Consider the following 12564-nt stretch of genomic DNA (forward strand, 5'->3'; position numbering starts at 1 on the left):
AGGCGAGGCCAGAAGTCCTAAGTGACGTGAAGGTTACTCCCTCAGAACTCAAGAACTGGCCGGTGACTGCTGCTACCGGGCCAAGAGGTCTGCAGAATTTAGGACGTATTCAGACCATGTGAATATTTACCTGAAATACGTGAAGGCTGAAGATGCCCCCGAGATACTCAAATGAGACCAATCACCTCTCAGCAGCGTACTGACGCCGCGAGTACAATTCGCGATTTGCAGGCTGGCTCCGTGTTGTTCTTTGCAGAAACGCGTACTTCCCAAGCGAGAGACTTCAAACCCGAAGGGATCTATCCGTTTAAACTCTGTAGAACAACAGCGATGATTCCGAGAGCTCTCTCCCAGCTCCCGGAGTTTTCGAACCCGGACACACGTGCCCCCCTGGGAACACGTGGCCACAGACACTGTAAAGGAACCGGCTTGTGACCGTGGATTCCCACGAGGCTCGTGACCGATCTGCCCGCAACCTGCTGCTTTCCCACCTTCCCTTTCGTCACAGCCCCCTCCACCCAGCCGTCCCGAGTCACGCCCTTCACACCGACCCAAGAGGCACAGCCTCCTCAAGACGTCTCGTGAGAGGACCCTGAAATGACGGCGTCGGTGAGCAAGTGAGCCTTCCGTGACTTGTAACAAAATGGTTTCTACCCTATTTGCTTTGCACAGAAGTGAGGAGGGTCTAACCCAGCTGTCAGAATCAGAGTAACAATCTTATGACGCATAATGTGATGTGGGCATGTAACACAGGCGTCGGAAAAATTAGAATAGCATTCCCACTTCAAAATCCTTGAATTCCTACCTACTGATTCACGTAAACTGATATAGTCTCTCATCTACAGTAACGAAAAGAGACATAAAATTGATACTGAACTTGTCCCATTCTTGCAATGAGGAATATTCATCCACAGATACGTGCATTAATTAGAATATCTTAGCCACATCCATCTCATTAAGAGTGAATTTGCAACTCAATTTTACTTTATTAACCTATCAAATAAGTTAATAATCAAATATATCCACAATGACTTGATTTTACACTAATAAAAATTATAACTTAATGCTGAGAGCAAATGAACTCTTAAAGTTATTATGGTCAATGGAACTTTTTAAAAAAATTAAGTTCACTGTTTATACTATTTTATTGCAGAGAAGACAGGGTAGACCCAAAACAGCCACGTTACAGTAGAATTTATTTGTGTGGGGTGGCGAATGAAAATACAAGTTCAGGCACAAAAGACGAGGATGTAAAATTTCAGATGTTAAAGCAAATTATTTTTTTCAATGGATGATAGTTGGGGCGCCTGGGTGGCTCGGTTGGTCAGGCATCTGACTCTTGACTCCTCTCAGGTCACGATCTCATGGTTCATGGGATCGGCCCAAGTCGCCTCTACACTGAGAGTGTGGAGCCTACTTGGGATTCTCTCTCCCCCTCCCCCGCTGGTGCTATCAAAATATATAAACTTAAATAAATAAAGGGATGATAGTTCATTTAAAATAATCATCACTATGGTATTTAGATTCCACTGGATAAATTTAGGAGAGTGTTAGGGGAGCCTGGGTGGCTCAGTCGGTTAAGTGTCTGACTTCGGCTCAGGTCATGATCCCACAGCTTGTGAGTTCAAGCCCCGCATCGGGCTCTGTGCTGACAGCTCGGAGCTCGGAGCCTGGAGCCTGCTTCTGCTTCTGTGTCTCCCTCTCTCTCTGCCCTCCCCCACTTGTGCTCTGTGTCTCTCTCTCTCTCTCTCTCTCAAAAATAAGTAAACATTAAAAAAAATTTTTTTTTAATTTAGGTGAGTGTCAGAACACATTTTAAAATGCCATCATTTACAATCTGGCAATCATATTCTTTACCATCGTTTAAACTTATGATGGAGAATTTTATGTGTCAATGTAAAAATGTTCAAGGGGGTGCATTATCTATTATCTTTCAAAGGGGTATGCTTTCAAATTCTGGAGATCACTTCTCTAGAATAGGAGTTCTTAACATGGGATGTAACGTAGTCATTACAGAAGCACTAGTAGTTCGTCTTACTAGTTTTAGGACACTGGCAAGTCACTTAAGTTCGGCTCAGTCTACTTATGTGTAAAATGGGGACAGTAGTCTATCTACAGAGATGAATCTGTCGAGCTTCAGTATGCATGAGAATCACCTGGAAGGCTTGTTAAAACAGATTGCTGGACCCTTGCTCCCAGAGTCTCATTCAGAAGGTCTGGGGTCAGGCACCCAAATTTGCATTTCCAACGAGTTTCCAGGTCATGCTAACGCTGTTGGCCCGGGGACCGCGCTTGGAGAACGTCTGGTCTATCTCAGGAGATCATTATGAGGACTTTCTGGGCTAGTACGTAACGTGGTGACAAGGGCAGTGGCACACAGCAGGGGCTACTACTTACCTGCCGGGTGGTCAGTTAGGATGGGACTCACTGCGACAGAAAAGTCTAGTTTTTCTCTGGGGTAAGTATGTCATTTATCAAGAAGTCCTCAGGTAAATCATCTAGGGCCGGCACCACTGTTCAAGAAAGCCACGAAGTTCCCAACCACCTTCTGTCTTCTTGCTTAACCGCCGTCGTCCTGTGGCTTTCGTCGTCATAGACCCGTGAGCGCTTCTGTTCCTCCCGGAATCCTGTCTGCATTCCAGATAGAGAGCAAAGCACAGGCCAAGGAGGTGATGGAGCATGACGGCCAGGTCACCCTCCACCTTTGCAAAGACTTCACTCTCTTTAGAGAAGTCACTCCCTTTAAAGAAATGTTTCTAGAAGCCCCTCACAAGTGATTTCCACTTGAATCTCAATGGTCAGACCCACGTCACATGCCAGCTACTCCAACTACAAGGGAGTTGGGGAAGGAAAGACTTTCTGGCTCTAGCTATTACGGTGGCGGAAACCAAAGGAGAAACAAATTTGGATACAAGACAGACAGCACAGCATGTAGGCGTTGGCCACTGGTGGTCGATTCAACTTCCAGCCCCATTCCCTTCCTGGAGGTCAGGGGGTAGAGCTGAAAGTTCCAATACTCTAATCTCAAAATCCGGTTCCTAGAGCTTTCCAAAAAAGTCACTTCATTAACATAGGCTCAGGTGTGGCTGAAAGAAGTTTGTGATGAATAATAAAAGATACTCTTTTCACATTTAGCACTCAAAAGCTATTTCAGGAACCAAGTGTAACACCAAATATTATAACCAAAGACGCCCCTCTTACTCTAGTCTCTTAGGAAATGACAAAGGTTTTGGGAGCTACGAGCCAAGAACCATGGAGGAAGACCAAAATATATACCTAATGTATCATAATAGTTTATTCATAAATAAATAAACTTTCTTTACTAATATGGAAATCTCTAAGATATAACATTAAGTGGAAAAAAGCGAGTGTCACATAACATATAAGAAAGAGTGAAAATAACATATCTTTGTATTTGCTTGTATTTCCACAAAGGAATTCTGGAGAGACAACTAAAAACACTAACAAAAACAGTTCCCTGTTTGCTGTGCCGGGGAAGGGAGTGGCGTGGATGGGAGGGAGGATAGGAGTGAGACTTTACTGTGTACCTTCTTTATTATTTTCATTTTGAAACACATGAATAAATTGGGTTTTCAAAAACAAATATATAAGGGGCGCCTGCGGCTCAGTCGATTAAGCATCCGACTTCGGCTCAGGTCATGATCTCACGGTTCGTGAGTTCCAGCCCCGCATCGGGATCTGTGCTGACAGCTCAGAGCCTGGAGCCTGCTTCACATTCTGTGACTCCCTCTCTCCCTGCCCCTCCCTCGCTCACTCTGTCTCTGTCCCTCTCAAAAAATAAATTTTAAAAAAACGTTTAAAAAATTAAAAAAAAAAAAAAAAAGAGAGAGAGCCTATAGCAGAAGCACCCCACTGGCTTCACAGTAAAAAAACACAGGCTTTGATGTCAGACGGACAGGAATTCAAACCCTTGGTTCTGCCACTTACTAGCGATAGGATCTGGAGCTACTCACCGAGTTAAACTCTGGGCCTTGGCTTCACCAGCGTGAAAAATGGATTTAACAAAAGCATCTGTCGCTCAGGGTTGTGAGGATGAAGGAACACACGTGTAAACCGGTTCGGCAGCAGCTGGCATACAATCCCTCCACCTGTTGTTGTCATTACTGCAACAGAACAAAGGTCATTTTTTCCCCAATCACTAGAGCTTTCAAGAACATCGCTGGATTTCCACATTAACTCCTGACAGAAAAGATACTAAAATTCCATCACCGAGCTCCTAACAGTGCCAGGAAATCCTTACACGGATTCCACCTTTGCTGAAGAAAACTCTGCTTAAACCGAGAAAAATATCGCGGCGTTCTTCAAATTCGATAAAAAGAGGTAAGATTCTTTCCCTCTACTCGTTGCTTGCATGACCCAAGTTTGTGACTCAGTACCGTGCTGGTAAATTTCCCTGGGCCAACGGATTAAGTGCCGGTTAAGCCACAATGTCTCCACCAGGCACCGCGTCAAAGAAAGGGCTTCTGCCCGGAATAAAGAGGGGGCTCGGAAGGCAGCCAGGGGTGACCACCACCGTCCGCACATGGACACTTCAGATGATCTCAAGGTCGAGGCCGGCTGTTGAGACAGAGGGGCTGCAGTAGTGATGACCACCTGTACCCCCAACCCCCGCCCCATAACTACCATCTCGTACTCATCTGATGCCCGGAATCGTCGGTCCCTGAACGCAGCCCCATTTTCGCCTCCCACGGAATACTCTTCCAGAAGATGCTGTTATCCGGGGCAGTAAACTCCAGCACCTGCCGCTCAAGACCCCGAACCCTCCTCCGCAGGGAAAAGGCCACACTGCTCCGGAGGGACTTCCCCTGGTGGGGCGGGGAGGTGCCTTCGGCTCCCGGGCCAGAGTCGCCTCTCGGCCCGGTCATCCGCGCACTCGGTTCGCTCCCAAAGGCCGAGGAGAGGCCCTTCCGTGCCTTGCCCCGCGCCGGCCGCTTCCCAAGCGAGGAAAGGGACCGTGGGGGCCAGCTCGTGTCCCAGACCCACGTCCACGACAGTTGCCCCCACGTCCCGCCCTCGTCAGGTTGTAGGCTGCGAAGCCCGGCCCTCCTCGAGCAGCCTCGAAGCGCGGAGGGGGTCCCGCTGGGGCCCCGGGATCGAAGAACTGGCGGCCAACTGCGCTGGAGCTCCCCGCCGCACAGCCACCTCCGAGTCCACCGCCGAGCGGGACGGCTAGGCTTCCCTCCGCGGCGTCACTTCCGGTCCGCTCTAGGAACCTGGGAGGAGTCTGCGCCTCTATGGTTAGTTGCTCCGCCTGCCTTTCTCTCTCCTCCTTACCTTCAACCTGGGCCCGGAGGGGTTGGATTTGCCAGAAATTGTTTGGAAAACTTCAGAAGTATGCATACAAAGAGAGAATCGTATAATGAATCCGATAACCATATCTAACCCTTTCAATAATTATCAATTGATGGCAATCTTATTAATCTATAACCCCAACCCTCATTCCCCCAACACTTTGCAGTAAATCTCAGACATGGATCTTCCATAAATTTAGCACAGCCGGGGCTAGGGTGAGGCAAGCGAGCACTGCCTTGGGCACAAAATTTACAAGGCTACCAAAAAGCTTACCAATCGAGATAATATTTTAAAGCACTATTTTAAAAATCAAAGTTAATGCAAAAGATCCATAATGAATACAATATCAAAATTCTTAATAATCAGTATTACTGATTTTCCTTTTGTCTCAGGCTCCACTATGACTGGAACAAGGCTAATACTTATGTATCTCTAAAAGATAAGGACTCTTAAAAAACATAATCACAGTATGATCACATCTAAATATAACAAAAATAAGATCAAGCATTCAATTATTGTTCCAATTTTGCCACTTGTTTGATATATCTTATAAATGTGTTGTATAATACAGTTATATAGAGGTATTAAAATTATAATATTCTATATAATATAGACTATATTATAAGAAGCATGTATATAAGATACACATACACATTTTAAAAAACAAGTGATTGGACATATATGTCTCTTCAGTTCCTTGAATCTATAGTTTCTCTCTCTCTCCCCCCCTTTTATTTGTAGAAGAAACTTGAGGTTTCCCAGTCTGGGTTTTGTTTCCCAAGGACTTTTAAGAATGCACACATCAGAAAACCAGGCTCTCACTTCAATGAAGAGAAGGAAAATAATCTTTCCTTAGGAAAATAATCTTTCCTTCTGCCCTTCTGAGTTCTCGATGTGGGCCCCTATAATGTAACGACAATTAACAACGCACTTTATTTAACATGATTTATGTGACACGGGAGGCCTCACAGGGAATGTCCCAAAGTTAGAGTTGCACATGCTTACACGGAATTGGACAAAGAGCAGTAAAATTAAGAAAATGTGATGAGGCAAGGTGGCAGGGGCTAGGGAGGTAATTGGGTGAAGTGACCAGAAGATAAGGGTGAATTTAACAAGGTTTGTTTGTACGGATTTCCCTCAGCCTCAACTTTCTATCCTTGAGAATCAAAATGTTACTCTTCTCCTGGTAAAAGGAATCGAGATAATTACCAATCGAGATAATATTTTAAAGCAATATTTAAAGACATCTTTCACAGGAGAATTTTATCTCCCACTTTTAAGAATAAGAAGAAAGGCTGGAGTATTTTTCTTGCATCTGCTGCTTTTCAAAAGCGTTTCGCTCAAAATGACCATTGCGCCCCAGGGGCATGTTTCGGGCTGGCATTGTCTGCCACCCTTCACCAGCTTCTTCCTTATTTCCTAATGCCAAAGCCCATAGATCGGCCAACCTACCTCACAAAAGGAGAATCTTCAGCTGGACCACCTGAAGCTAGAGATCGAGCAGAGACTGGAATGGGCAGGGCAGGCCAGAGACCCAGACCCTTTCCCTCACCAGCCACACTGGTCATCTGGCTCTACAGTACCGCCTATTCACTTGGTTTCGTGGCCTTTGAGTTGCTGTGCTGATGGAGGGGAAGAATTTCCTCTACCCTTCAAGTTTCTTCCAGCTGGTCTAAGAATTAAGTCACGTGAGACAGATCAACAGGAGGAGAAACCCCAAAGTTTAATTACGTACATACGGGGGCCCAATAATGAACAAAATTAAAAGCTTCCTTCCACAAGGAAATAATGCAAATCAAATGTCAATGATAAACGAGACACATGACTACGATAATGCACCTGAGCTAGAAAAAAAGTTAACATGAAAAGTTTTTTAAAAGAACCCAGGACAAAACTTTGTGCGAGCAAACGGGGAAGTCAGATCTGAGATGAAACAACCAGTGATTCTTAGGACAGGTAGAGAAGAACATAAATTGAATTTGGAAGTGAATGTGGTTGAAGGTGAGCAGAATATCACACCCCAAAATATGCCATTTTAACATACCGGTTATTTGTAACTAAAGGTGTTTGAGAAACAATTCATGCATGAACAACACTCTGACCCTCCTTTGTCCTGCCAAAAGCAGGAGCGAAGTCTCCCATGTGAAGGGTCCCCTCCCTGTACCAGAAAGGTAGAGGACATCCTTAGCACTAGAGATAAGGATTCGGGGTCTACAAGATTCTGTTTGAGAAGCCTGTACAAATAAACCTTGTCACTTCTCCACCGTGAATTATCCCAAGTCCAAACCCCTTTGTGCTGTCAGTTCTTCACAAACTGATTGTTTATTTGCCTACACGGTAGGAAAGCTTCCTGCTTTGGTCACATTTTTGAGTTTCCTTTCTTTGTGGGGTTCTCACATGTATAAAATTAAATTTATCTTCCTCCTGTGGATCAGTCTTATCTCAATTTAATTACTAGACCAGCCAAAGAACCTGGATGGGAAGAAGGCAAAAATTTTTCTGATCCTACACGGTGTTATAGGAATAAAATGGACCAGCAGTTTTGGGTTGATCCCAGAGTTGCTACAGTATACTTCAGCTCCAGTCTTTCAGTATCTTATAGTTTAAAATAACAGTTGTAACTAAAATCTTATATAACAGTTATTATGTATCAAGCACTATCTGTGTGTTTTAAATGAGTTAACATATCGAAACATAACAACAAACCTATGAGGTAGATATTATAATCATGCTCATTTTACAGATAAAAAACTGAGTCAGCATTCTAATCAGATAGCTCTACAGAACTTCCTTTTAACGAAGTCACTATGCTGTTTCTCAAAGGCACGTTTGTCATTTTGTCAGTGGATGATCATATTCCAAGGAATCGTCCTATTCAAATAACCAAGTTCACAGCATCTTGAATTGTACCTTAGAATATTAATTGCTCCAATTTTAAATTAATATTAATCTCATCATTAATACCGAATATGAACCGTGGACTTGAAAACTCCTGTCTGGATAAGAAACTCTGAGCATATGTGAGCCATGTATCCTGCACGATTGTCATGAGGAATTCTTTCTGGGAATTTCACTTTAATTACTTAGTAGGTTACTTCCTTTTATTTAGTTTCCCAATAAGGAAAAGAAGTATAATGAGTGTAAACATCCTACAGATTGATGATTCTTTTTTATTCTCTTTCTTTGTTTTTTTCTAAATTTTTTTGTTATTGTTTGTTTTACATTATATAAGTATATATAGGGGCTCATTGCAGAAAATGTGGCTAAGCAAAAAGAAAAAACTAAACATGGTTCATAACTCCACCATCTAAAGGGAATGACTATTTAGCACATTTAATAATGTCCTGAGACATGTGTGAAACATTCTTATTGATTCTTTAGTTTTAAAGTTTTAAAAAACATATATGTCACACTCAAAAAAAAAAAAAAAAACGCAAAAGTAATACAAAGAACTCCTATATACTCTTCATCCAATTTCAACAATTGGGAACACATTTTCCACGTTTGCCCCTTGTCTTACGTTACCCATTTCCCCCCAAACCACATGAGAGTTAGTCGCAGGATAGTTTTAAAGAGATCATAGTCATGCACACAGTCTTTCGGACTCCAGTCTGTCACTTCATATTTCCTTCACATCTTTTCATGAAGGACAACACAGTGCCATACTGGAGTGAAAGATCGATACACATTTGTCAAAATTGTAATTTTGTTCGATAATTGAGCAGCTTAGGAGTGCCTATTCAAGTCTCTAAATGTGATATGGCTTGAGAAAGAAAGCGCTTTGTTCACATTAGAGAAAATTAAGGATACCATTTCCACTACCTCCTTCCCTGTGTTGGAAAACCCGACACTTTGTATGATGTTGAGAAATTTCTAGATTCAACTCCTGGCTGGCAGGACCAACTCATTTGAAAATAAGCTTTAATTTTTGACTGTGTACAAAGTGGAAAGTGCAATTCGAAATACTCAAGATATACTAAGAGAAAAGTGCAAGGGCAAACAATGGGTAAATGATTATGAATCTTTTGCGGGGAAAAGAAGAAAAAATAATAATAAATACAAATATTTATATCTATGAAAACCAGTAAGGATAAATGAGAAGTTAAGAACAGAGTTGACCTACAGAAGGTGATGGTGAGAAGTGGGCTAAGGAAGAATACCGCTGAAAGGGAAACCTTTGCATTTATCTTTTTAAAGTTTCTTTCTTCAAAACCATCAATGTATGTATCATTAACGCAAAAACAGAAACCTCAAATAACGTTTCAAGTTATGTAACCCTTTCATGTCAGAATAAGTGTGAGAGTGTAGGAAACCGAGATCTTTGTCAATCCTTACTATTAAAGTTTTGGAAAATTTTTCTCATTTTGTAGTCCTTTCTGTCTTTTAGACTGAACCGGGGAATGCAGAATGACCCACGGTGAGTGGTAGGAAGGGCGATTCCACAACTGGTTTTCAGAGGAAACAAATAATTCAGGTTTTTCTCCTTCCAGAAGAGTTTCGTCACAGGAAAACAAAGCCCTCTGCTCTGTCGCCCCCGCTAGTGTGCGAGAGCGCGGGGGGCCGAGACAGGTGCAGGGCACCGGCCCACCTTGGGGGCCAGCACCGCAGCAAAGAAGTTCGGAGACTCGCTCACCCAGCAAAGCCCGCACCCAGAGGGTGTGCAGGCCCGCGGGTACCCTCCACGTGTAGCGCAAAAGCTGGCCCGTACGGGGATCGAACCCGCGACCTTGGCGTTATTAGCACCACGCTCTAACCAACTGAGCTAACCGGCCAGGACACGTACGGGCTCTTTCCCACGGTAAACGGCACTCAAACAGCATTGCTTCCTCGAGGCTAATCTCGGGAAGAAGAGAGGATCGCTCCTATTCCTCGCGTCCTTCCCGTCTGGAGGGGCCGAGGGGGGAGAAGGGACGGGGAAAGCTCCATATTCGGCCTCAAGGGATCGGGCTTCTTCCGGGAAAACCCGAGAAGATTCAGGCCAACGTCAGGGAGCGGGATCCAGGCGCCTCGGCGCTCCCGGGGACCGTCGAGACAGGCCGGCTCCGCCCGGACCCTGGGGACGCCGCACCTCGGACCCTGCGCAGCGCCGCGCCGCGCCGAGTCCGCCCCTCAGTGTCGCCGAGCTGGAGCTGCGGTGTGGCTCCCGGACGCGTGGTGGCGCCCGAGAGCAGGGCTGGGGTCGGCGGGGCTGCTGACCCACCGGGACCCGGAGCGCGACCTGAGCTCCCGAACCCAGCCGGAGGGAAGGGGGAGGCGGGGCGCGTCCTGGGCCCGGGAGCAGCGCCGGGACTGAAACCGGAGGAGGAGCCGAAGCCCCGGTCGGGCGACTCCGGAGGAAGGAGGGAAACCTCGGAGCAGGTACGCCCTTCCCAGCACGGCCTGATGCACCTGCCGGGACGCGCCCACGCGGGAGGGGCCGGCAGGGGGCGCGGGGCGCGGAGTCCTGCCATCCTCCGCTCTCTGCTAGGTCCCGCTTCCCCCTGGCTTCCCACCACGGCGCTTTCTAAGCCAGGGGTACTAATATTTTCAGAAGTTCATCGGTCTGTGCACATTCTCAAAGCCTTCTTTCCCCTCCATTTATAAGTACCTGTGAGCACGTGTATGTATTATATGGGCTTCTCTCGGATATGCACTATAGTATGTAAGGTGTTTAGGACTTGATATGCGCTATTTCTCCCTAGAAATGAGAACCATATTCTTTGACCAGCTAACTTTGCCTTTTATTTCCTAACTTTCCATTTCAAGTATTTGCGTTTAATATCATACATATAAATCATTCTTCTGGCCATTTAGCACTCTTTTGGCAACTTTGTATACCGTTTGAAGCAACTAGCAGGTATCTTCATGTTTTTTGTTGTTATTCTGCGGTGAGAATTCTGAAAGTTTGCAGAGTAGAAGATTAATATTATTATCATTCTTGTTTTCCCGGGGCACTTGCTATGGTAAATGATTTCTGAAAGTCCGGACCCCATTCAGACTTCACTTTGACCTCTAGAGACCAAAGTATGCATCAGTCATTACTTGCCTTTTGTCAAGGGTCGGTTCCCCGGGAAACGCTCTGAGTTCATGGGGAACGCTCTCAGAATCAGTAAATACGAGAGGGTGAGGGAAGTGGGATTGGGAAGAGGCAGAAGCTGAGCTGCGTAGTTTAACAGAGGCTTCAAGCTGATGTCTCAGGGGGATTTGAGCTTGGAATGGCGCTTCAGGAATGTCCTGCGTCGAGGCAGAGGGGAGTGGGGGAAAGATTTGTACTCTAACATCACCCAGGCTTGGATGGGAGCGCCCCTCGGAGGTGGGTGTAACTTTGCGCAAGGTGCCTCTTCTGTGGAGGAAGTTCCCAGAGGCCAACCCAGCCGTGAGTGAACCATGGGCAGTCAACGTCTGTGAGTGGAGAAAGGAGTGCCGGCATTTTGGAGGGCCCTCTGACAGGCGCAAACAAATCCTCAGAGCTCTTTCAGAGCCACGTGTCAGACACGTGCTAGTCTTTGACCAGTGACCTCTCCTTTTGCACACTAATAGAGGAGAGAGCAGGTGTGGTTAAGAGAAGAGGATGATTAGCAGAAAGTCAACTCATTGTTCCTTTAGGGTTCAACAGAGGTCTGTGTCCCCAGCAGACCTCAGTGGGTCTAGTGGTGTCCACCTTGAAACAATGATCCAAAAAGAGACAATCATTTCAATCCAGGCCCTCTGTTCATCCTTCCAAGAGAACGTTCTTCTTTGGTTTTGACCGAGACATGTCTGTTCTTTCATTTCTGAAACATCCGGTGAACTAGTTACTAAGTTCATTACAGTTGAGGTGTGTGAAATCATACTGAAATAATATGTAACTTACAGGCCTACCGTACCTGGCTCCGTGGCTTAGCTGGTTAAAGCGCCTGTCTAGTAAACAGGAGATCCTGGGTTCGAATCCCAGCGGGGCCTGTGCCTCAGCTCTCTTTCTGGCTTTTGTGATTTAACCTCCCATGTTTTCTCCAGGTGGGTAGGTACCAACTTGAATTTACCTGGGAATACTCACGCCTTTGAGACGCATATCCTATACATCGTAAGTAATTTAAAGACCCAGAATATTTGTTCTAGGGGTGACGTATCAGGAAAAGGCAAGGAGCCTCACCTAGCCTAGCTGAGGTTTGCCCCTCTGCCCTGCCATTTGAGATCAAGTGACAGAGATTCAACCGCTGTGAAAACACCCTTTCAGATATTCTTTGTATTACTAAGAAATTACTGATGACTAAGAAAGGATTAATTACTTTC

At 45.3% G+C, this 12564-nt stretch overlaps 1 protein-coding gene, 1 long non-coding RNA gene and 2 other non-coding genes across 4 annotated transcripts in view; 2 read left to right on the forward strand and 2 right to left on the reverse strand.

The window, feature by feature from the left end:
- Window positions 1-12564, forward strand: part of LOC109252608 (histone H2B type 1-C/E/F/G/I) — a 490736-nt gene that overhangs the window by 52689 nt on the left and 425483 nt on the right. The window lies entirely within an intron of this gene.
- Window positions 1178-5287, reverse strand: LOC109252630 (uncharacterized). Its single transcript, XR_002074088.2, has 2 exons — window positions 3975-5287; window positions 1178-2631 (listed from the first exon to the last, which is right to left on the reverse strand). It is a non-coding gene; the product is annotated as an uncharacterized LOC109252630 (long non-coding RNA).
- On the reverse strand, window positions 10012-10085 carry TRNAI-AAU (transfer RNA isoleucine (anticodon AAU)). The gene has a single exon. It is a non-coding gene; the product is annotated as a tRNA-Ile (tRNA).
- Window positions 12161-12234, forward strand: TRNAT-AGU (transfer RNA threonine (anticodon AGU)). Its single transcript has one exon. It is a non-coding gene; the product is annotated as a tRNA-Thr (tRNA).

Source organism: Panthera pardus, unplaced genomic scaffold, assembly GCF_024362965.1.
Source record: "Panthera pardus isolate Hobbes unplaced genomic scaffold, ASM2436296v1 HiC_scaffold_17, whole genome shotgun sequence".
NCBI classification, from domain to species: domain Eukaryota; kingdom Metazoa; phylum Chordata; class Mammalia; order Carnivora; family Felidae; genus Panthera; species Panthera pardus.